The sequence below is a fragment of the Heterodontus francisci genome, chromosome 15, assembly GCF_036365525.1.
Source record: "Heterodontus francisci isolate sHetFra1 chromosome 15, sHetFra1.hap1, whole genome shotgun sequence".
Taxonomy (NCBI): domain Eukaryota; kingdom Metazoa; phylum Chordata; class Chondrichthyes; order Heterodontiformes; family Heterodontidae; genus Heterodontus; species Heterodontus francisci.
In genome coordinates this window covers 88,373,542-88,398,580 of record NC_090385.1, presented here as the reverse complement: position 1 = coordinate 88,398,580, position 25,039 = coordinate 88,373,542, and the positions used below count along the sequence as shown (strand labels likewise).

The 25,039-nt window shown below is 44.8% G+C and overlaps 1 pseudogene; it reads left to right on the top strand.

The window, feature by feature from the left end:
* The first annotated feature begins 876 nt into the window (after window positions 1–876).
* LOC137377442 (diamine acetyltransferase 1-like) lies at window positions 877–24,080 on the top strand (annotated as a pseudogene).
* Window positions 24,081–25,039: the final 959 nt, after the last annotated feature.

The following is a 25,039-nucleotide window of genomic DNA, read 5'->3' as shown; positions in this document are numbered from 1 at the left end:
CTTCCCCCAATTTAGCACCTTCACCCGAGGACTACTCTTATCCTTATCCACAAGTACCCTAAAACTTATGGAATTATGGTCACTGCTCCCGAAATGCTCCCCCACTGAAACTTCGACCACCTGGCCGGGCTCATTCCCCAATACCAGGTCCAGAATGGCCCCATCCCTAGTTGGACTATCTACATACTGTTTCAAGAAGCCCTCCTGGATGCTCCTCACAGATTCTGTCCCATCCAAGCCCCTAGCACTAAGTGAGTCCCAGTCAATATAGGGGAAGTTAAAATCACCCACCACCACTACCCTGTTACCTTTACATCTTTCCAAAATCTGTCTACATATCTGCTCCTCTACCTCCTGCTGGCTATTTGGATGCCTGTAGTAAACCCCCAACATCGTGACTGCACCCTTCCTATTCCTGAGCTCCACCCATATTGCCTCTCCACTAGGGCAAACTGGTCCTTCCTGCCTACTCTATCTAGGCCCCTCATAATTTAGTACACCTCAATTAAGTCACCCCTCAGCTTCCTCTGTTCTAAGGAAAACAACCCTAGCCGATCCAATCTTTGCTCATCGCTGTAACTTTCAAGCCCTGCAACACCCCATCACCTTCCAGTTATCCCGTCACTTCCCAACCACCCCATCACCTCCAAGACATCCCACAACCTCCCAACTTCCCCGTCCTCTTTAACCATTCCATCACTTTTCAACAATTCCATCACCTGCCAACCATCCTATCTTCTAACCATCCCAATCATTCCATCATCTTCAACGTCCCGACCCCAAAGGGGTCAAATTGCGAATGAAGAATCCTTTTCATGTTTTGTCGAATTGCAGGATTCTTCTTTGGACAGAAAAAGGAAGTAAAGAGGTTCCAGGATGGCTAAGTTCATGATCGGTAATGCCACATCCGCCAACTGTGCTGATATCCTGTGACTGATTAAGATAACAAACCTACCTTGCATCTTAAACCTGCAGTCTGAGAGAACTTACTCCATATTTCAGTCCAGTGAAGGCATTGGTTTCAAACAGCAATTGTGCTATACTCTTTCAATTGCAGTTGTGTAGTTTGATTCGAAAAGCTATAGTTCCAAGTCTACATGATATAGTATAGCTTGTTGATGGGTTGTACAGACACGTTGATAGTGATCATGTCTGAAGTTAACAATCCTTGAAAAAAAAATCAAAATGCTCCAGATACTGGAAATCTGAAATAAAAACCGAAAATAGTGCTGCAAATACTCAGCACATTAGGCAACATCTGGGGAGAAAGAAACTAAGTTATTGCTTCCGGTCAATGGCCTTTCATCAGAACTGGAAGATGTTATGGATGAACAGCTTTTAATCAAGTACACAGCCAGGAAAAGGGGGGCAGGAAAAGAACAAAAGGGAGAGATCAGCGATTGGGTAAAAGGGCAGAAGTGAGTCAAATCGAAAAGGGTGAGATGGTGCAAGGCAAAAGAGAGTGACAGTGAGACAAGTAAATAAACAAAAGATAGGTCCAGAGGAGCTGTAAATTGTCGCAGCGGAATAGCAGAGGGGAATAAAGCATGGAAAATCAGCAAAGAGCAGAAGGCACCCATGGCCTGGAAATGTGGTGAGGAAGATCCCACAGCCACATACAATGTAGTATCCCCATACCAAGCACCAGCCCACACTTCCTCCACTCCCAAGGCCTCTGATGCAGCTATCCTCCATTACTAGCGTCTACTGACTAAGAAAATGGGAGCAGTGGTCAAGATCCAAAGTTGTTGAGTTCACTGTTAAGGCCAGAAGGCTGTAAGATGTTGTGACGAAAGCCACACGTGCCAAAATGAGACATGTTAATTTCGTCATTATCATACATTATTTTTTGAACTGTTACTGGGCTCGAAATAGCTTGTTTGGAAAGACCACGACAGTGGCTGAGGACATGGCTGCATATTTGCATTCTGAAAGACAGTTGCAAGAAGAAGATGATGGGAGTGCCTCCCTGGTTCAATTAGCCAAATGGATTTTGATCAAGAGACATTGAATATGTAAGAGCCAGCATTCCATCCCCCACTGAGAGTGTCTGGTAAGCTTGTGGGAGCTCCATAAGCCTTGCAGCAGAGGTTGTTCCAAATAAGGAGCTAGTCACATGACTAACCTGCTGGCAAACCTGGGGATTGTTTGAGTTGTGCCACACAGAAAGGAACAGCTTTTTGAAGACTAAAGAGAAGCAAGGGCACTCTTTCTCTCTCTCTCAAGAAAAGTTCCAGGGACCCACAGAAGTAACTTAAGCATCAAGACAGAAGACCAGTGAAACAAGTTTGAAAGTGTGCACTGGGCCCCAACGGGAACTGCAAGACTTAACTTCAGTCAAAGACTTAACATTCATTCCAAAACCAGTAACTGACCTCCAGCTATTACTTCAAACCTTTCCCCTTTTTTCTCCTCATCTGTATCTATTTGTGTGTGTATTTATCGAGTATGCATGCTAGTGTGGCTGTCATGTATTTTTAGTAGTTTTAATTGAATTAGAGTTTTAAGGTTAATAATCATACACCATTCTTGTTTAAATCTGGGAAAACCTGTCTGGTTGATTTCTTTGCAATCACAATTAGAGAGCAGTGAGTAAGGATTCACTGAAGGGAAGCTAAAAACAGGGTGTTTTAAAAATTGAACTCTGTTACAGCCAAACCAGGAAGAGGCTGAGAGGGGGATCACTAGACCCCTTTATCAGCTGGTCTAACAATGTCAGTAGAAAAATGAGGTGTTGTTCGTTGAGCTCGTGTTGAACCTCATTGGGAGTTTCCAGCATTTTCTGTTTCTTATTTCAGATTTCCAACATTTGGAGTGTTTTAATTCTGTTTCAACTATTGTTAACACGAGACATTTGTGTGCAGTATGGAGGTATTTAGTAAAGCGGTCAACCAATATGTGTTTGGTGTCCCCATTATAAAGGAGAGCGTATAGTGAGCAGCAAATTCAGTGTACTAAATTGAAAGAAGTACAAGCTTCACCTTCACTGTCGCTGGGTCAAAATCCTGGAACTCCCTTCCTAACAGCACTGTGAGTGTACCTATCCCACGTGAACTGCAGCGGTTCAAAAAGGCAGCTCACCACCACCTTCTCAAGGGCAATTAGGGATGGGTAATAAATGCTGGTCTAACCAGCAATGTCCACATCCATGAAAGAACAAAAAAAAGTCCTGGAAATGGAGCTTGGGTACCTGAACGTTGGGAAGGGAGAAGATAAAAGGGCACCTGTGACAGCTCCTGAGTTTGCATGGGTTGGTGCTGTGGGAAGGGGAGGGAGGACATTAAGTGACAGATGGTGGGAATTAATAAATGGAGAAACGAAGGGTAATGGGAATTAATAATTGGAGAGGAGGGGTGGAGGAATTAAATTGATGAGGGGTGGGGTAATTATCTAATGGTGGGATTTATAACAAACACAGAATACTCCATTCCATTCTCCCAGTTTCTCCGTCTCCGACGCATCTGCTCTGATGATGCTACCTTCCATGACGGTGCTTCTGATATGACCTCCTTTTTCCTCAACCGAGGATTTCCCCCCACTGTGGTTGACAGGGCCCTCAACCGTGTCCGACCCATTCCCCGCACCTCTACCCTCACCCCTTCCCCTCCCTCCCAGAACCGTGACAGGGTTCCCCTTGTCCTCACTTTTCATCCCACCAGCCTCCATATCCAAAGGATCATCCTCCGCCATTTTCGCCACCTCCAGCGTGATGCCACTACCAGTCGCATCTTCCCCTCCCTTCCCCTGTCAGCATTCCGAAGGAATCGTTCCCTCCGCGACACCCTGGTCCACTCCTCCATTACCCCCACCACCTCGTCCCAGTCCCAGGGCACCTTCCATTGCAATCGCAGGAGGTGTAATACCTGCCCATTTACCTTCTCTCTCCTCACTATCCCAGGCCCCAAACACTCCTTTCAGGTGAAGCAGCGATTTACTTGTACTTCTTTCAATGTAGTATACTGTATTCGCTGCTCACAGTGTGGTCTCCTCTACATTGGGGAGACCAAGCGCAGACTGGGTGACCGCTTTGCGGAACATCTCCGCTCAGTCCGCAAGCAGGACCCTGAGCTTCCGGTTGCTTGCCATTTCAACACTCCCCCCTGCTCTCATGCTCACATCTCTGTCCTGGGATTGCTGCAGTGTTCCAGTGGACATCAACGCAAGCTCAAGGAACAGCATCTCATCTACCGATTAGGCACACTACAGCCTGCCGGACTGAACATTGAGTTCAATAATTTCAGAGCATGACAGCCCCCCACTTTACTTTCATTTTTAGTCATTTTTAGTTATTTTTTCTTCCTTTTTTTTACATTCCTTTTTACATTTTTTACAATCTTTTTTTGCATTTATTTCATTTCATCTTAGTTTGTTCAGTTTGCTTACCCACTGTTTTTTTCAGGTTGTTTTTCTTCAGGTTTGCACTTGCTGCTGTTCAATATTCAGTATATTCACACCTAATCTGTACTAATGCTTTGTCTTTCAACACAGCATTAACATATTGTTTGCCTTTGCTCTGTGACCTTTTGGTCAGCTATGTGGCCTGGTCCAATCTGCACCTTCTCCTTTGTTATCTCTTGCCCAACCCCCACCTCACTTGTTTATAATCTGTGACTTTTCTAATATTTGTCAGTTCCGAAGAAGGGTCACTGACCCGAAATGTTAACTCTGCTTCTCTTTCCACAGATGCTGCCAGACCTGCTGAGTGAATCCAGCATTTCTTGTTTTTGTTTCAGATTTCCAGCATCCGCAGTATTTTGCTTTTATATACATTTTGATTAATTGTGTCTCATTGTATTAGTTTGTAATTTTAGCTGTAAAAGTTGCTTAACATGCAGTAATAGATAAAACCTTTTTTTTAAAAAAAGGAACTTGCTTCATATGAAAACATGGCAAATGCAGTCAAACTGACAGATAAAGGTAGAAAGTGCTGAGGGAAAAGCTCTTTGGCCAGTCCTCTCATTGGCATGTACAATCTACCCTATCATAGACACTAACCCACCCATTTAATCCCCCCGAGTGTAAGTTCCGTGAAAATACAATTACATTTCTATCGAGCTCATTACAAAGAAAGAGATGGTTCAGAGCATTTTCACAGAATCAGAGAATCATACATAACTGAAGAATGCCATTCGGTCCTTTGCGCATCTTTAAAAGAGTTAGCCAGTTAATTCCACTCGCACCACATAGCCCTGCAAATTATTCCTTTTCATGTATTAAATCAATTGCCTTTTGAAAGTTACTATTGATTTTGCTTCCACCATCCTTTCAGGCAGTGCATTCCAGGTCATAACAATTCTGCTTAAAAACAATTCTCCTCATCCCTTTTCTGGTTCATTTACCAATTATCTTAGGCCTGTCTCCTCTGGTTATTGACCCTCCTGCCAGTGAAAGCTGTTTCTCCTCAATGACTATTGTCACGAAGACCCCCACCTGCCAAGAATGAGGCATATTAGTTTCATCACATGAACATTAATTTTAAACTGTTGTTGGAGTGAAGAGATGACTTGTTTAAAGAGATCAGCACTGGCTGGAAAAACAATTGCATACTAAGAGACAGTTCTTGGAGAGACAAAAAAATTGCTCCCTGATCCAATTAACCTGAATGGATTTTGATCACCAGACATTAAATGTGTAAGACAGCCAGCATTCCAGGATGTCTGCCAAGGTGGAGAATCCACAAATGCAGGAGTTTGTTTAAACAGCAAGTGTTGGGGGTAGTTGTGGCTGACGCAGCTCCATATACAAGATGGAGTATAGCCACATATTGTTACAAAATGGAGTATTTACCCATGGCATTGTAGGGCAAGGTTAGCTCAACCACATTCCTGTGAATATTACTGCAAACACAGACAGTTGGGCTGATCAAGCAGGGCCTCTCTTATCAGTGCATAGGCAGCTGCTCTGTGTAAACTGCCAGCTACACAAAGAAATCAGAAATGTGGGTCTGATTCGGATGAGTTGGGTAGTAAGATTCATTTTGGAGGCTCAAGGATAAATGACAAAGGTGTCTGGAAAACATCATGAGATGATCAGGGGATGACCATGAGCTGATCACGCAGCCACATGATGCCTAATTATTAATCCTATTGGCAATATATGTAATAGATGTAATCAATAACTGTTATGATTGGATTGTATCCAGCCAGGATGGACTGAGTAAATGTATAAGACCTGTTGATTTCTTTTGTTCGGTGGAGAAGCATATGGTGTACCCTGCGTCTTGCTCCCCACTGGTGTAAATCAATAAACCATTTGACAATTGGAACTGACCTGAGTATTGAGTGGTTCATTTAGTTATCCCACTTTAACAGCAAGTCAACTGACTAACCTGCTGGCCCTGGTCTGGTTTTGAACTGCTCACAGGACAGCTTGGGTCAGACTGCAGATTGCAACTGAACTTGAAAGAAGAGAGCCTCTCTCCTGGCTCTCTCTCTCTCCATCTCTCTTACCAATCTCCGGATCCACTAAAGTCACTTAAACCTCAAGAGAGAAAAGACTCCTACATCGAAACAAGTTTTAAAGCATGCACGGCGTCCCAATGAAACGGCAAGACTTACCGGCAACCTAAGATTCTACATCGAACTCAAAGGACCGTAAATAAAACCCAGCTATTACCTCAAACTTTTCCCCTTCGTTCTTTCTACTTTTTCTGTCTCTATCTGCGTGTGTGTTTATCGCGTCTGCATGCTAGCGTGGTCGCGTTGCGTATTTGTAGCTGTTCACCAAATTAGAGTTTAAGATTAATAAACTTGCACCTTTCTTGTTTAAATCTAAGAAAACCTGTCTGATTTGATTTCTTTGCCTTACAATTGGAAAACAGTGAACAAGGATTTACTGAGGGGGAGCTAAAAACAGTGTTTTAAAATTAAACCCTGTTACGGTTAAATCAGGCAAAGGCTGAGAGGGAACCTCTAGATCCATTTCTCACCAGGTCGTAACACAATCAAAACCCTTCATAATTTTAACACTTCTATTTACTCTTCCCTGAACTTTCTTTCCTCTAAGGAGAACAATCCCGGATTCTCTAATCTCATCCTTGCTCCATTCCAGTAAATCTCCTCGGTACCCACTCCAAGACCTTGACATCCTCCCTAAGGTGTGGTGCACAGAATTGAACACATTGGGCTGAAGTTTAGTTCCAGGGTCCCGGTCCTGTGCCAGGCTGAATTCCGTGTTGATAACCTGGAAGTGGCCTTTTCGGGACCATGGAGGAGACTTTCGAGGAGGCAGCAAAATAGGAGGCCACCTCCATGAGCCCCGTCTAATTAATGACAGCAGGCTCCAAAGCTAGAAGGGCCAATGAAAGCGCTAGAGGCTCTTGGTGGCTGTCTGTCCCACTGGGAGCGGTGGGCACTGCCGCTGTGGGCGTGGGACCTGTGAGGGTGCCTCAAAGTGGAGGTGCCCTCTGACGACTTGGAAATACACTGGGCCATCATTGTGGAGGAGGAACTGGTCACAGCTGTGGTGTTCAGAGCCCAGTGGATCCATTCTGGGCTGTTTTACAGAATGTGCCTCTGGCCCCCGACCAGCCTGGTTCTGAGAGGCTGCTACCATTCCATCTATGGGCTCCAACCACATCAGGAGGGCCTCTGTCTACTGTCTGTGAAGGGTGTCCTAAATTGGTACTTTATTTGGTCTAATTGGCTACCCGCCAGTAGCGGGTAGCCCTCGCCACCAAACCCTCCCCCACACCCCCCACCCCGCCCCTCCGCCTCCCTAGAAATAGACCAGGGGAACAGGCTTGCAGCATGGCATGCTAGTCCAAGCAAGAAATTGCCGGCACGCCTGCCTCCTGACTGTGCCTGCCCCTCCCCCAGTCCCTGTTGTGGTGTTTCACACCCTCTTCACAGTCTCAATTAGTACTTGCGCCTGATGAACATCGGAAGATAGGAACAGGAATAGGCCATTCAGCCCCTTGAGCCTGTCCCGCCATTCAATCAGATTATGGCTGATCCGCTGCCTAACTCCATATACCTACCTGCCTTTGGCCCATATCCCTTAACATCTTTGCTTAACAAAAATCTATCTATCTCAGATTTAAAATTAACAACTGTTCTGGCTTCAACTGCTGTTTGTGGGAGAGAGTTCCAGACCTCTACCACCCTTTGCGTAAAGAAGTGCTTCCTAACATCTCTCCTGAACGGTCTGGTCCTAATTTTTAGACTATGCTCCCCAGTTTTAGAATCTCCGACCAGTGGAAATAGTTTATCTTTATCTTGCCTGTCTTTTCCTGTTAATATCTTGAAGATTTTGATCAGATCACCCCTTAACATTCTAAATTCGAGCAAAAACAGGCCTAATTTGTGTAATCTCTCCTCGTAACTTAAGCCCTGTAGTCCAGGTATCATTCGTGTAAACCTACGTTGCACTCCCTCCAAGGCCAATATATCCTTCTTAAGGTGTGGTGTCCAGAACTGCTCACAGTACTCCAAGTGGGATCTAACCAGGGTTTTGTACAGCTGCAGCATAACCTCTGTGTCTTCATACTCCAATCCTCTGGATATAAAGGCGAGCATTCCATTAACCTTTTTGATTATTTTCTGCACTTACTCGTGGCATTTTAAAGATCTATGCACCTGAACCCCCAAGTCTCTTGGGACATCCACTGTACTTAACCTCTTCCCATTTAGAAATTACCCTGCTCTATCCTTTTTTGGTCCAAAATGGATAATCTCACACTTGCCCGCATTGAAATCCATCTGCCACAGTTTTGCCCACTCACCTAGTCTGTCAATATCTCTTTGCAATTTTATACTATCATCTAGACTGTCCACAATGCCGCCTAACTTTGTATCATCAGCAAATTTGGTTATGTGACTTACTGTACCATCATCCAAGTCGTTAATGAATAATGTGACTAATTGAGGCCCCAACACAGATCCCTGCAGGACACCACTAGTCACATCCTGCCAATCGGAGTACTTACCCATTATCCCCACTCTCTGTTGCCTACCACTCAACCAACTTCCTAACCATGTCAATAATTTGCCCTCAACTCCATGGGCTACTACCTTAGTTAACAGTCTCTTATGTGGGACTTTATCAAATGCCTTCTGGAAGTACATATAAATAACATCCATAGACATTCCCCTGTCCACTACCTTTGGCACCTCTTCAAAAAATTCAATGAGATTTGTCAGGCATGACCTTCCGTCATGAATCCATGCTGGCTGTCCCTGATTAACTGAAAATTTTCTAGGTGTTCAGTCACCCTATCCTTGATTATAGACCCCAGCAACTTGCCCACCACAGATGTCAGGCTAACTGGTCTGTAATTTCCTTGGTTCCCCTTTTCACCCTTCTTAAAAAATTAATTGCAGGTCATTGATATAATGGATTTTTTTCCCTCAGGAGTCAACTTTTCACCTTGATATTCTTCATTGGAAGATGTTTATTGTGAACACCCCTTCTATCATTGTCTCATTGCAGAAGTAGCAAAAGAGGACCGAGCACCAAACGGTAGAATTATTTTGTCTATACAATGACCAGGGATTACTCATGTATGATTCATTTTGGAGTTTTTCAGTTCATTTTTCTTCTTTCCTTTCTTTACCTTGCCCCTGTTCTGTTGGCAGTACCTTGTGCTCGGGTACAGTCCTGGGAGTGCTGGACACTCAGTGCTTTGCCTAAAAGGTCATTCACCTCATGCGATAGGCAGTGTGTGTTGGAAGACACTTTTAACTGTGAGCCTGGAAAGCTGAGCCTCAGCCTGTCCTCGCTTGGCAATCATGGTGTTCTAATGTGGAGGAGGAAGCTAATTATTCATGAAATTGGGAAACCCTGAGCAACATTTTTTTTGTTCCCATAGTCCAGGGAATGCTGAGGCTAATTATACGTCACCGACATCACCCTGGCTAAAAGACTCAATGTGCCATCCTAGTGGTTTATGTGGCCAAGAACCACATCTCTTGTGCTGTGAGTGTCAGCCTCAGCTCAGTGATGACACTGTCACCTCTGAGTCAGGAAGTCCTGGGTTCAAGCTGCGCTCCTGGAATTAAGCACATACTTTAGGCTGACCCTTCACTACAGTACAGAGAGAGTCCTCCACTGTCAGAGCCGGATGAAACATTAAACAGAGGCCCCATCTGGACATGAAAGATTCTGCAGTACTATTTGAAGAATGGGGTAGTTTTCCGAATATCCCGGCCAAAATTTATTTGTCAACAAGCATCACCAAAAAAGATGAACTGGTTCATTATTGTTTTGCTGTTTTGGGGTTTTGATCAGCACAAATTGCCTGTTATGTTTGTTTACAAGAGTGACATTTTAAAACATTTGTTCAGGGGATGTTGGCATTACTGGCAAGGCCAGCATTTGCCCATCCCTAAAATAAAAGCAAAATACTGCGGATGCTGGAAATCTGAAATAAAACCAAGAAATGCTGGAATCACTCAGCAGGTCAGGCAGCATCTGTGGAAAGTGAAGCAGAGTTAACGTTTCGGGTCAGTGACCCTTCATCGGAACTGACAAATATTAGAAAAGTCACAGGTTATAAGCAAGTGAGGTGGGGGTGGGGCAAGAGATAACAAAGGAGGTCTAGATTGGACCAGACCACATAGCTGACCAAAAGGTCATGGAGCAAAGGCAGACAATATGTTAATGGTGTGTTGAAAGACAAAGCATTAGTACAGATTAGGTGTAAATACACTGAATATTGAACAACAGCAAGTGCAAATCTGAAAAAAAAGTGGGTAAGCAAACTGAACAAGCAAAGATGAAATGAAATAAATGCAAAAAAAAATTGTAAAAAATGTAAAAAAAAGAATGTTAAAAAAAAGGAAGAAAAAATAAACTAAAAATGAAAGTAAAATGGGGGGCTGTCATGCTCTGAAATTACTGAACTCAATGTTCAGTCCGGCAGGCTGTAGTGTGCCTAATCGGTAAATGTGATGCTGTTCCTCGAGCTTGCGTTGATGTTCACCGGTAAAAAATGTAAAAAAGAATGTTAAAAAAAAGGAAGAAAAAATTTCCGTCACCTCCAGCGTGATGCCACTACCAGTCGCATCTTTCCCTCCCTTCCCCTGTCAGCATTCCGAAGGGATCGTTCCCTCCGCGAAACCCTGGTCCACTCCTCCATTACCCCCACCACCTTGTCCCCGTCCCAGGGCACCTTCCCCTGCAATCGCAGGAGGTGTAATACCTGCCCATTTACCTCCTCTCTCCTCATTATCCCAGGCCCCAAACACTCCTTCCAGGTGAAGCAGCGATTTACTTGTACTTCTTTCAATGTAGTATACTGTATTCGCTGCTCACAGTGTGGTCTGCTCTACATTGGGGAGACCAAGCGCAGACTGGGTGACCGCTTTGCGGAACATCTCCGCTCAGTCCGCAAGCAGGACCCTGAGCTTCCGGTTACTTGCCATTTCAACACTCCCCCCTGCTCTCATGCTCACATCTCTGTCCTGGGATTGCTGCAGTGTTCCAGTGAACATCAACGCAAGCTCGAGGAACAGCATCTCATTTACCGATTAGGCACACTACAGCCTGCCGGACTGAACATTGAGTTCAATAATTTCAGAGTATGACAGCCCCCCATTTTACTTTCATTTTTAGTTATTTTTTCTTCCTTTTTTAAACATTCTTTTTTACATTTTTGACAATCTTTTTTTTGCATTTATTTCATTTCATCTTTGTTTGTTCAGTTTGCTTACCCATTGTTTTTTTTCAGGTTTGCACTTGCTGCTGTTCAATATTCAGTGTATTTACACCTAATCTGTACTAATGCTTTGTCTTTCAACACACCATTAACATATTGTTTGCCTTTGCTCCGTGACATTTTGGTCAGCTATGTGGTCTGGTCCAATCTAGACCTCCTTTGTTTTCTCTTGCCCCACCCCCACCTCACTTGCTTATAACCTGTGACTTTTCTAATATTTGTCAGTTCCAATGAAGGGTCACTGACCCGAAACGTTAACTCTGCTTCTCTTTCCACAGATGCTGCCTGACCTGCTGAGTGATTCCAGCATTTCTTGTTTTTATTTGCCCATCCCTAATTGCCCTTGAGAAGGTGGTGGTGAGCTGCCTTGAACCACTGTAGTCGATGTGGCTAAGGTACATCCACAGTGCTGTTAGGGAGAGAGTTCCAGAATTTTGTCCCAGCTTACAGTCGAGGAACGGCGATATAGTTCAAAGTCAGGCTGGTGAGTGACCTGGAGGGAAGCTTGCAGTTGGTGGTGTTCTCATGTGTCTGCTGCCCATGTTCTTCTAGGTGGTAGATAGGCTGATGGAACCTAAGGGCTTGATAGGCTGAAGGAACTTGGTCGAGTTGCTGCAGTGCATTTTGTAGATGGTACACCCTGCTGCCATTATGTGCTAGTGATAAAGTAACTGAATGTTTAAGGTGGTGGATGGGTGCCAATTAAGCGGGCTGCTTTGTCCTGGATGTTGTCAAGCTGCTTGAGTGTTGTTGGAGCTGCACCCATCCAGGCAAGTGGGGAGTATTCCATCACACTCTTGAGTTGTGCCTTATCTTTAGTTCAAACCGTCACCATCCTGTGACATTGGATGTCTACAGATAAGATCTTATCTCTTGCTGCAGCATTCATTTGGACCTGACACCCACTGTCATCTGTTTAAAGAAAAAAGAACAAAGAATCCATTGTGACTCTGCTTAAGAGCTCAATGGGTTAATTTGTCCAATCATATCCACCAGTTTAGACACTTAAAATTCAAACATTTCCAAACTTTTTGTTTTTTTTAAAAGAAATTTCCAACCCAAGATTTTTAATTCAACCAAGGTGATTAAACACCCAGAATCACCTCGAATGTCCCAAACTCCAATTAACACCATTAAACATTAATAAAATTAAAACTGCTAATTCTTAGACATGTGAATTTTATATCTGGAATTAAAAATCCCATATATTATCATATTAACCAGAATTTCATTGTGGCCTCAACGAAATTCAAATTCTCATGACTTAGCAAGTGAGAGTGTTGATGGGACAGTGTAGAGGAAGCATTACTGTGAGTCAGATATCCTCCTGAGAGAGGTTCTGAGAAATATCAGTGCATAGTTATCTCCTGAGGGAAGGACTGAGAGACTCCAGTTTACCGTAACATAGAATTATTGAATGGTTACAGCACAGAAGAAGGCCATTCAGCTTGTCATGTCCATAAGAGCAACTCACCCAGTTCCACTTCCTTGCCTTTTCCCTATAGCCCTGCAGTTTGTTTTCTCTTCAGATAATTTCTAAATGGTGCACAGGCTTTGGGGAGTCAGGGAAAGAGTTACTTACCACAGAATTCCCAGTCTCTGACCTGCTCTTGTAGCTACAGTACTTATATGGCTGGTCCATTTAAGTTTCTGCTCAATGTGAACCTCCAGGATGTTGATGGTGGGGGATTCGGCGATCGTAATGCCCATTGACTGTCAAGAGAAGATGATTAGATTCTCTCTTGTTATAGTTGGTCACTGTCTGGCACTTGTGTTTTTTTTTCATTAATTCATGGGATGTGGGTTTCGCTGGCTAGGCCAGCATTTATTGCCCATCTCTAATTGCCTTTGAGAAGGTGGTGGTTGTGAGCTGCCATCTTGAACCGCTGCAGTCCATGTGAGGTAGGTGCACCCACAGTGCTGTTAGGAAGGGAGTTCCAGGATTTTGACAGTGAAGGAATTGCGATATAGTTCCAAGTCAGGATGGTGTGTGACTTGGAGGGGAACTTGCAGGGGATGGTGTTCCCATGTATTTTCTCCCCTTGTCCTTCTAGTTGGTAGAGATCGTGTGTTTTAAAGGTGCTGACTAAGGAGACTTGGTACGTTGCTGCAGTGCATCTTGTAGATGGTACACACTGCTGCCATTGTGCGCGGTGGTGGAGGGAGTGAATGTTTGTGGATGGTGTGCCAATCAAGCGGGCTGCTTTGTCCTGGACGGTGTCAAGCTTCTTGAGTGTCGTTGGAGTTGCACCCATCCAGGCAAGTGGGGAGTATTACATCACACTCCTGACTTGTGCCTTGTAGATGGTGGACAGGCTTTGGGGAGTCAGGAGATGAGTTACTCGCTGCAAGATTCCGAGCCTCTGATCTGCTCTTGTAGCCATGGTATTTATATGGCTACTCCAGTTCAGTTTCTGGTCAATGGTAGCTCCTCGATGTTGATAGTGGGGGATTCACTGATGGTAATGCCATTGAATGTCAAGAGGAGATGGTTAGATTCTCTCTTGTTGGAAATGGTCATTGCCTGGCACTTGTGCGGCGCGAATGTTACTTGCCACTTATCAGCCCAAGCCTGGATATTGTCCAAGTCTTGCTACATTTCTACACAGACTGCTTCAGTATCTGAGGAGTCGCGAATGGCGCTGAACATTGTGCAATTATCAGCGAACATCCCCACTTCTGACCTAATGATTGAAGGAAGGTCATCGATGAAGCAGCTGAAGATGGTTGGGCCGAGGACACTACCCTGAGGAACTCCTGCAGTGATGTCCCGGAGCTCAGATGATTGACCTCCAACAACCACAACCATCTTCCTTTGCGTTAGGTATGACTCCAACCAGCAGAGAGTTTTCCCCTGATTCCCATTGACTCCAGGTTTTCTCGGGCTCTTTGATGCCATACTCGGTCAAATGCTGCCTTGATGTCAAGGGCAGTCACTCTCACCTCACCTCACCTCTTGAGTTCAGCTCTTTTGTCCATGTTTGAACCAAGGCTGTACTGAGGTCAGGAGCTGAGTGGCCCTGGCGGAACCCAAACTGAGCATCACTGAGCAGGTTATTCCTAAGCAAGTGGCATAAATGTTATTTGCCACTTATCAGCCCAAGCCTGATTGTTGTTTAGATCTCGTTGCATGTGGGCACAGACTGCTTGAGTATCTGAGGAGTTGTGAATGGTGCTGAGCACTGCAATCATCAGCAAACATCCCCATTTCTGACCTTATGATGGAGGGAAGGTAATTGATGAAGTAGTTGAAGATGGTTGGGTCCAGGACACTACCCTGAGGAACTCCTGTAGTGATCTCCTGGGGCTGAGATGATTGACCTCCAACAAGCACAACCATTTTCCTTTGTGGATTCCTATGAATACAGTGCCTGATTCGCATTGACTTCAACCTTACGAGGGTCCCTTGATGCCATACTCAGTCAAATGCTGCATTGATGTTAAGGGCAGTCACTCTCACCTCACCTCTGGAATTCAGATGTTTTGTCCATGTTTGGACCAATGTTGTAATGAAATCTGGAGTGGAGTGGCCTTGGTGGAACCCAAACTGAACATTGGTGAGCAGGTTGTTGCTGAGTAAGTGCCACTTGGTAGCACTGTCGCGACATGTTCCCTTACTTTGCTGATGATTGAGAGTAGATTGATGGGGCTCTAATTGGCTGGATTGGATGTGTCCTGCTTTTTATTGACAGGACATACCCGGGCAATTTTCCACATTGTTGGATAGATGCCTGTGTTGTAGCTGTACTGGAACAGCTTGGCTAGGGGTGCGGCTAGTTCTGGAGCACCAGTCTTCAGTACTACAACCAGGATGTTGTCAGGGCCCATAGCCTTTACTTTATCCAGTGTCTTCAGCCATTTCTTGATATCATGTGGAGTGAGTAGAATTGGCTGAAGACTGGCATTTGTGATGCTGGGGACCTCAGGAGGAGGTCAAGATGGAACATCCACTAGGCACTTCTGGCTGAAGATGTTTGCAAATGCTTCAGCCTTGTCTTGGCTATGCCGGACCATGAGGTTACAGATTGTGGTTGAGTACAATTCTGCTGCTGCTGATGGCCCACAGCGCCTCATGGATGCCCAGCTTTGAACTGTTAGATCTGTTCTGAATCTATCCCATTTAGCACTGTGATAGTGCCCTGGAGGGTGGAGGGTGTGCTCAGTGTGAAGAAGGGACTTGATATCCACAAGGACTGTGTGGTGATCACTCTTACCAATGCTGTCATAAACAAATGCATCTGCAACAGGTAGAGTGGTGAGGACGAGGCCAAGTAGGTTTTCACTCTTGTTGGTTCTCTCACCACCTGCTGCAGGCCCAGTTAGGCAGGTATGTCCTTCAGGACTGCATTTCAAAATTACTTAAGTTGCTGTGGAGTATTTTGGGATATCATAAGGATTTGAAATTCAGTATATAAATGCAAATTCTTTCCCTTATATAAGTGAAGAAACTACTATAATTTTAAACTATTCATTCGCGGGGTATGGATATTGCTGAACAGCATTAATTGCCCATTCCTAACTGACCTGAGCTGAACTGCTTTAGATGTTTTTCTTTGTTGCAGTTTGATAGAACTGCTAGATCATTTCAGAAAGTAGTTAAGTATCCATTACCTTGGAGTGGGTTGGAGTCACATAGAGGCCAGATCAGGTAAGGACAATGGGTTTCTTCCTGACGGGACATTAGTGAACTAGGTGAGTTTTTATGACATTCAGCAAAAAGAGTTGTCCACAATCGAGTGCTGCAGACTGGCACATTCCAAGGTCCAGGACTACGTGCTGAGGGACGCACTAACGTTTGGAGCAGCCGCTGCGAAGGCTCAATGGGGAAAGACCACTGTGTAAGGTCCTCCCACCAAAGTGAACTGAGGGGCTGGACCTACGGAAACCCCTTGGGCTGTATACACCAAATATGGATTTGCTGTAAAATGTACATGGCTTGTAAAATGGAATGGAAGGGTTGTGAGGCAACTCACTCCTGTATTGAAGGAAACTGATTTCTTTTGCACTTTTTGGAATGTCAACTTGGTGCTGTTTTGAACCGTTTTTGTAATGCATTTTTTTTACAGAATTTTATGAATAAAGTATATTTTTGGGAAAAAAATAGTTTTTATGACATTCTAAATATAGATTAAGTAGTATTAGTATTAGGAAGTAGCTGGGAGTTCATAGAACAAACTGCCCTTGCCATTCATGCCATGGCAACACACATTACTTTAAATCATCAACTTACAGCAGGTCCATTTTTCGGAGTGTTGAAGTAATCTTCAGGATGAAACTACTATTGCCTAGATTTTCCGATCAACAACATTATATATGCTGGTGGGAAGTCATTTAAAATGCCTTAGCTCCAGCATTTAAATAGAGTTGAGGGCTATGAGGAGCTGGCATGAAAGAGGAGTTGAGGTCTGGGACAGATCAGCCACGATCTTATTGAATTGTGGGGCAGGCTTGAGGGGCTGAATGGCCTACTCCTGCTCCTAGTTCTTATGTTCTTATAAAATATTAAACTTACATATTTAAATTAATTGTATAGCAAAATACTGGGACTGCACATTCTGTCAGTCAGCATTTGAAAAGAGAAATGATGGGTTTTCAGGTGAAGACCCAGTCAGAACTCGCTTTACATGGCTTCATAATATAAAGATAGTTTATGGAGAGAGGAGAGAATAAAAGGTAAAGTCAAGAAATTTGATGCTGTGTTCAAGAGGAACATGAATTGTTGATGGACTTCATCCATATTTTTAAACAGACTCAGATGGCAAAAATATTATCTTTTTCTACAATTGCCCCGCCTTTTATTGAATCTGAACATCACCACTGTGACCATCTTTGATTTCATCCAGTGGGAAACAATCATCTGGCAGATGTGCAGCTTAAAACTTTGACGGAAATGTTGTATACTGTGTCAAGTGTTAAGAACACCAGTCCAAAAATAGTCGAGAATGGTCAAAACACAGCATAGCTGGCAAGACCTATAAAGTCAGTAACTATGGGCTGCATTCTATTTGGGTGCCACGCTGCGCGGCGGCGCCCTTTAAACTCAGCACGGTGCCCACATTTAGTGGCTGCCGCAGAGCCCCCGTGATATGACGTGGGGGGGCTCATTAGCATCACTGCGCCTCCCCTCCCCTCCGATATTACGTAGGGAGAGGCGGGACATTCAGTGCACTGAGCAACCCTTTGACAATTGTACAGCAGGTGCTGGGGCCCTATTTTAAGCACCCCAGCACCTGCTTCCTGACAGCTGTCAAAGAATACTTACCAGGCTACTGAAGAGTGGGGCTGCTGTCAGTCTGGCAGCAAAGCAGAAAGTGCTGCAGAAATCCAGCAGGTCAGGCAGCATCTGTGGAGAGAGAAGCAGAGTTAACTTGTCCAAGTTCACAGACCTGAAAGTTAACTCTGCTTCTCTCTCCACAGATGCTGCCTGACCTGCTGAGTGACCCCAGCACTTTCCGCTTTGCTGCCACATACTTATCCTGCTGTGTCCCAGTGTCCTGTGAAATTGCGATCCTCTTCTCCCACTCAAGTGTAACATTCCTTCTTGTCGGCGTGCCGCATCTGGGTGAATAATCTTAATTTTGCACCTTCCAGGACGTTAGACTTAAATAGACCATAAAAGGTATTACAGAGGTTTACAGAGAACACACTGACACAAATGGGAATGCACGGGTGTCACAACAATGTAAATACATCTTTCACTAAATGTTCCTCACCAACATTTGTGTCCTTTTCTCTGTGCAAATGATGTGTGCCAGAATGTAGCGTCAATGTCACATCCCTTTGCACTGTTGGCCCTTCAGGAGAGCCAGCGTATGAAATAACATCATTGCCATGCCACCATTACTCATGAGCGTCTCCACTGATGCAGTGACATGGACATTGGCTCAGTCAGCTGCTGCCTCTAATGGTTTACACAGGGAAGCTGCAGATGTGGACTGGTGCACAACAGGTGAACAAGGGTGATGTGTGGCTTGCAGAGCTCATGTCGGTTCCTATGTTTGATAAGCCACTTCCGTACGTCCCTGGCTCACTGTTAGCCCTGAGTGCAGAGCCTGGGTGCCATCTGCCCTCCCTTGCGTCTTTCATGTTGTAGGTCCTTGGCGTTCTCATAGTCCGAGGAGGAATCCTGTTGACGTCTCTCCTCATCATGCCAGGCCTGGCTCTTATTGTGTGCAGAGCAGCAAAGAAAGGAGCTGGCCTTTTCGGCCCGTAGTACAGGGCATCACCCTATCTATCCAGGCATTGGAAGTGCTCTTTCAGCATGCCGATCTCCTGCTCAGTGGTGGCTCATGTAGCTCAGTGGCTGGTGTTGTATCTCTCCTCTGTAGCAGTGGTGGGATCTCTCACTGGTGTCAGGAGCCATGTCAGCAAAGGAGAGCTCTTATCTCCAAGAAGCCACCCCTCCATCTGAGCCAGTTCAGTGAACAGCAGTGGCAGCCGGGACTGGCGCTAGACCCAGGTGTCATGGCAGCTGCCTGAGAAGCGGTCACACATTCACTGCAAGCATCAGCGGTGATCACATACCAGCTTCACCTAGATTGAGAGGATTCCTTTAATGGTGATGTCTGCAGGTGGTAGCCTGGTGGGAGGCCTGATAGCCACATGAGTGCAGTCTATGAACATTACAATTTATGGCTCTCCAGCAATGGTGCCAGAACCACTAGCCCTCTGGGCCTGGCTGTGAGAGTCTGTCCTGAAGTGGACATCCTCACTGGCCCTCTGGTGCAGGGTGACTTCCCTGATGCAGTGGTGCACTGCTGACTGTGTGACTCTACAAAGGCCTCTGTTGGGCCCCTAAAAGGCTGCAGAGGCGTCAGGCTTGAGAACCACTGCTACTATGAGGAACAAAGGCATGGCATATCCACCGGAGCCATGGGCTGCAGGTCATCCTTGAGCAGGGCACTGAGATGTGTCACCATCTTCTCGATATGTGCAATCTCCTCTGACACTGGTGTTCTGACATCCGATGGCATGTCATGTGGGGCCTGTAGATGCACGGCAACCGTAATGTCGGGCTCCCCTTGGGGGCTGCTGCTCATGACTGGGGGCCTCTACTGGATCGCACCTGCCTGTTGGTATGGCCTCTGGCGCATACAGATCCTCAAGTGCAGAGGATCATACAATTTAGGATGAGCCACACCTATTTCCATGTGATAGATAAAGTTGAACCCTTCATGTATTCGACGGTTCCTAACAGGGCCTGGATTGGTGTTGATGGGTACATCAGCTGCTTTCCTGGATCAACTATGTGGTGTGCCATGGCATTGCCCATCTTGGCCAACACTCAGAGTGGCACAGCATGACCACATCAAGATCCTACCAGCTGAATCAATTGCCCCCACCATCCAGATAACCTTAATGCTCCTGCCCTTTCTGGCACCCTCCCCACACACAGGGTGCCTAGTGTGCCATTGCCCCCTCACAAACACAGAGCGTACACTGTTGTCAGAGCGATGGAACACGGTACTTCCCTTCATGCCAGCACAGCTTTCCTTCCAGTAATCCCAGACCCCCTCGCTTTCAGAATGCAGAGTTAGATCCCTGTGTATCCCCCCTCCCTCCTCCCTTTAAGAATACAGAGTTAGACCCCTGTGTATCCCCCTCCCTCCTCCCTTTAAGAATACAGAGTTAGACCCCTGTGTATCCCCCCTCCTTCCTCCCTTCCAGAATACAGAGTTAGACCCCTGTGTATCCCCCTCCCTCCTCCCTTTAAGTATACAGTTAGACCCCTGTGTATCCCCCCTCCTTCCTCCCTTCCAGAATACAGAGTTAGACCCCTGTGTATCCCCCCTCCCTCCTCCCTTTAAGAATACAGAGTTAGACCCCTGTGTATCCCCCCTCCCTCCTCGCTTTCAGAATGCAGAGTTAGACCCCTGTGTATCCCCCTCCCTCCTCCCTTTAAGAATACAGAGTTAGACCCCTGTGTATCCCCCCTCCTTCCTCCCTTCCAGAATACAGAGTTAGACCCCTGTGTATCCCCCCTCCCTCCTCCCTTTAAGAATACAGAGTTAGACCCCTGTGTATCCCCCCTCCTTCCTCCCTTCCAGAATACAGAGTTAGACCCCTGTGTATCCCCCCTCCCTCCTCCCTTTAAGAATACAGTTAGACCCCTGTGTATCCCCCTCCCTCCTCCCTTTAAGAATACAGTTAGACCCCTGTGTATCCCCCCTCCCTCCTCCCTTTAAGAATACAGTTAGACCCCTGTGTATCCCCCCTCCCTCCTCCCTTTAAGAATACAGTTAGACCCCTGTGTATCCCCCCTCCCTCCTCCCTTTAAGAATACAGTTAGACCCCTGTGTATCCCCCCTCCCTCCTCCCTTCCGTGATGCAGAGTGAGGACCCGCCTGCTTTTCAGATCGTGAACAGGATGGCACGTTACAGCCACCTGTTCAACAAAAAATCCGGCAGTGTCGGTGGAGAGGCGGTGGGCTGCATAATCAGCATAGGTGAGTAATCGTTATCATATGTTGATTGTGGTGCTGCCAGTAATATGTGGCGGGCCCTTCTCAACGTTGTGGGTTGAGGCAGGCCTCTCCCTGTAACATTTTACCGGCCCCTGCACCGCGACCAGCAGCGTCGAGGGGCCGGTAAAATTCAGCCCTATAATTCTAGTTCGATCATACAGCTAACCTTTGTTCTTCATAATTTCTGGCAGCTGTATCCACTGCCTTTGTGTGTCAATCTTGGCTAATTGGTAGCATTCTTGTCTCGAAGTCAGAAGGTTTTGGGTTCAAGTCCCAATCCTGAAACTTGAGCACACAGTTCAGGTTAACACTCAGTGTGGTGCTCAGGAGTGCTGCACTTTTGCAGGAGCTGTTTCTTTGAATAAGACATTAAACCCTGCCATTAAGGCCCTATCTGCCATCTCAGGTGGATGTAAAGATCCCAAGGCACTACTTGAAGAAGAGCAGGGGAATATACTGAAGGGAGTATATTTTTAAAAATGTACTTGATTTGTTGTAAGTTGTTTTGCGATGTCCTGAGGTTGTGAAAAGTTCTACATAAACATGCATGTTCTTTCCTTATACTAGAATTAGTAAAAATTCTGGAAAATAATTTAATATTTGTAAAGCAGATTTCTCACTTTGAGTCATAAGTTGTATGTTTTGACATGTGCATACTCATAGGTGTGTGTATGTGTATGTGATCAACTAATTTATATTGGTGAATACTCATTGACCTGGTCAGTGTTGCCCTCCCCTACAAAAGTGCCTTTAACACTCTCTTCATTGACTGTATGTTCTGTAATAAATATTCCTTTATTCTCAGGGCACTCAGTTTTGGGTTTTGCCATTTATTACTTCACATATGATCCATGGACTGGAAAGATGATTTATCTTGAAGACTTCGATGTAATGGAACCATACAGTGGTAAGCAGTGCTGCTGGTTGCATTTTTAGAAGACGTTAATTATCCACAAGTTTGCATAATCCACACAGATGAAGATCCATCCCCACAAATAGGGGCATGACCAACTCAACTGACAGCCCTCTGTATACAATAATCAAGATACTAGCCCAAACACCTGGGCTCAGCTTATTCTCCAGTTTAAGGCACTCAATAACTGTTTCTGACTCAACTGGTCTCCAGTGACTCAGCAGCTCTCAAATCACTCAGCTAGTCTCCAAAGCAGGTAGCTTCACTTGTTTCCAAAGCTGTGTATGGTGTAAAAGAGCATCTTTAAGCAGTTCCTGACAAAGAGAGATCCTTTTGCAGCAAGCTCTGACAAGCATCAGTTGGGATTGATTGTACAGGGTTTTGGTGAGATCACATCTGGATTTTCCATATTTAAGAAAGGATATACTTGCATTGGAGGCAGTACAGTGAAGGTTCATTAAATTGGTCCCTGGGAAGACAGGGTTGGCCTACGATAAAAGGTGAAGTAAATTGGGCCTATATTCTCTGGAGTTTAGAAGATTGAGAGGCAATCTCATTGAAACGTACAAGATTCTGAAGGGGCTGGATAGGCTAGATATTGAGAGATTGTTTCCACTGGACGAAGAATCTAAAACATGGTGGGGGCGGGCACAATCTCAGAATAAAGGCCCGATCATTTAGGACTGAGATGAGGAAAAATTACTTCACTCAAAGGGTTGTGAATCTTTGGAATTCTCTACTCCCAGAGGGTTGTGGATGCTCCATCATTGAAAACCTTTATGGCTGGGATAGACAGATTTTTGGTTTCTCAGGAAATCAAGGGATATGGCGAGCGGGCGGGGAGGTGGAGTTGAGGCTTCAGATCAGCCATGATCATTTTGAATGGTGGAGCAGGCTCGATGGACTCCTGCTCCTATTTCTTGTGTTCTTGTGTACACAAATCCCTTTCAATGTGCTTATCAATTTGTAGAATCGTTTCATAGTAAACAGGAGCCCCCAGGTATCCCTGGACTCATGTGTCAGGATTATATCACTTCCACTGTATCTCAATGGGGAAATCTAGCAGGTGTTTAGTATGCTGCATGGCAAATTTTGTTGCACAATTGCTCAAGATGAGCTACTACAATGTAACACTTCTGTCCACTTACCAAACTTTTCCCCTCAACAATCTTCTTGCCAAGATCTACTGTGCTACTCCAATTATTCACTGAACATTTTAACCATCCTTAATGCCACTGGTGTACATTTAGATGACTCATGTAAAGGTCTTTTTAACATATCGATTGTATAAATGATCAGGCTTAGGCTTTGATGGAAACTTATAGCTGCTCCATCCATCACAGGATCAATCTACCTCTTTACCAACTCCTTGCCTCCACTACCCTACTCAGAAAACCATTCCAGTTTTTGGACAGCTTGCTTTCTGACATCAGTCCTTAGCTTCCCTTATAATAGTCTGTATCTATCTTTTCTCCCCCTCCTCACTGCAGTTGTGGTTAGCTCAAGAGTTCTCCGTATTCACCTTTTCTATTCCATTTGGTATCCTGAACACATATTTAAAGGTCCTCAATTGTCTTCTTTCAAGGCTCGAAAGTCCAGGTTTTTCCTAACCTTTTCTCATCTTTCAGTCCTTTCACAAGAGGGATCAGCCAATTTCTAAATGTAGATTCTATACAGAAGTGTAAAGATGTTTTGAAAGCAAGCTTTGTGACTTTGCTTGCAGGTTTGGGTACAGGATCTGAAATCCTGAAGCGGATTAGTCAGGTAGATGAGTATTCAAGATTTCTGAATAACTACCAAACATATTAGTGCTTTAGGATTTTAAAGTCCTTTTTTCACTGTGATTTAAATTGGATTTCTGTTGCTCTGTGTTTAGATAGCAACCCAGAACAGGTGTTACAGTATGCATTTTCTTCTTGTGGGATGGAACATGGCCTCTATAGAATACTACACAAGATGAGGTGCTCTGGATCTGTCAAAACAGGAAGGGTGGCACCTGTTTAAATTCAGTAGAGAGAACATGATCAAACTAGCGTCTGAGGAATGAAAGCAGCACCAGAGGACTGCAAAGAAAGAAGGATGTTGCATGTTTTTTTTCCCTATTTGAAGGAATGAACAATTTTTGGTACAGACATTCTTCCTGCAGGAGGATATATGAGCATCTCCCTTTGCATTAAAAAACAATCAAGATCTCTTCACATATTGCACAGTAATTCATTGACTGCATTTGCCAAGAGATGCCATGCTGTATTGGATTCTCAAAACTCAAAGGTTCTGCTGCCATTGGAAGTGAAGCAGATACTTGATTCAAGCATGAGTACGTTTGTTATTGGTGATGAATATTAACACTCAGCTGATGTGTGAACTAAAGTGCCTTTCTAAAATGTAAAGTGCAGTCCTTAATACAGGTTTGCATCATGAACAGATTCCCGTATGGAACTATTTTAGACAAGTATTTGATGTGAATTACAAAAAGAAATTTGATATGACTTCTTTACTGTTTAACATAATGGGCCAATTATTTACGTGTCAGAGCATTGTTCAACCAAACTGAAGAGATATGGATGTTTGAGCAATGATTGATGCCATTTTCTATCCAGCTTCACTGTATGGCAAAATGTGATCAAGCCTTGTGCCAGGACTTGAACATGTAAAGTGATTTAACACAGCTTACGTGTTGCTGCTGTGTGGTTTGAGGCGGCTGGAGAGAATGGGTCACTGAAGGGAAACAGAAATCAAGGTCATTTTTTCTGTCTAATTTGATACCAACTTCTATGAACCCCTGTCCCATTTGAACAGCAGAATATTTCACATTCTGACAGTACAATTTGTTGCACCTAGAATCACAGAATGATACAGAACAAGAGGGCATTCAGCCCATCCGGCATGTGCTGGCACCTGTAACAAGTGTCAATTAAGTTGTTTCATTAATCTCTCAGGGGTAGCCAACCAGTAGAGCTGAACACCGCCACAGGAAAGCAGTTAGTAAATTACTGTTTTTTAATG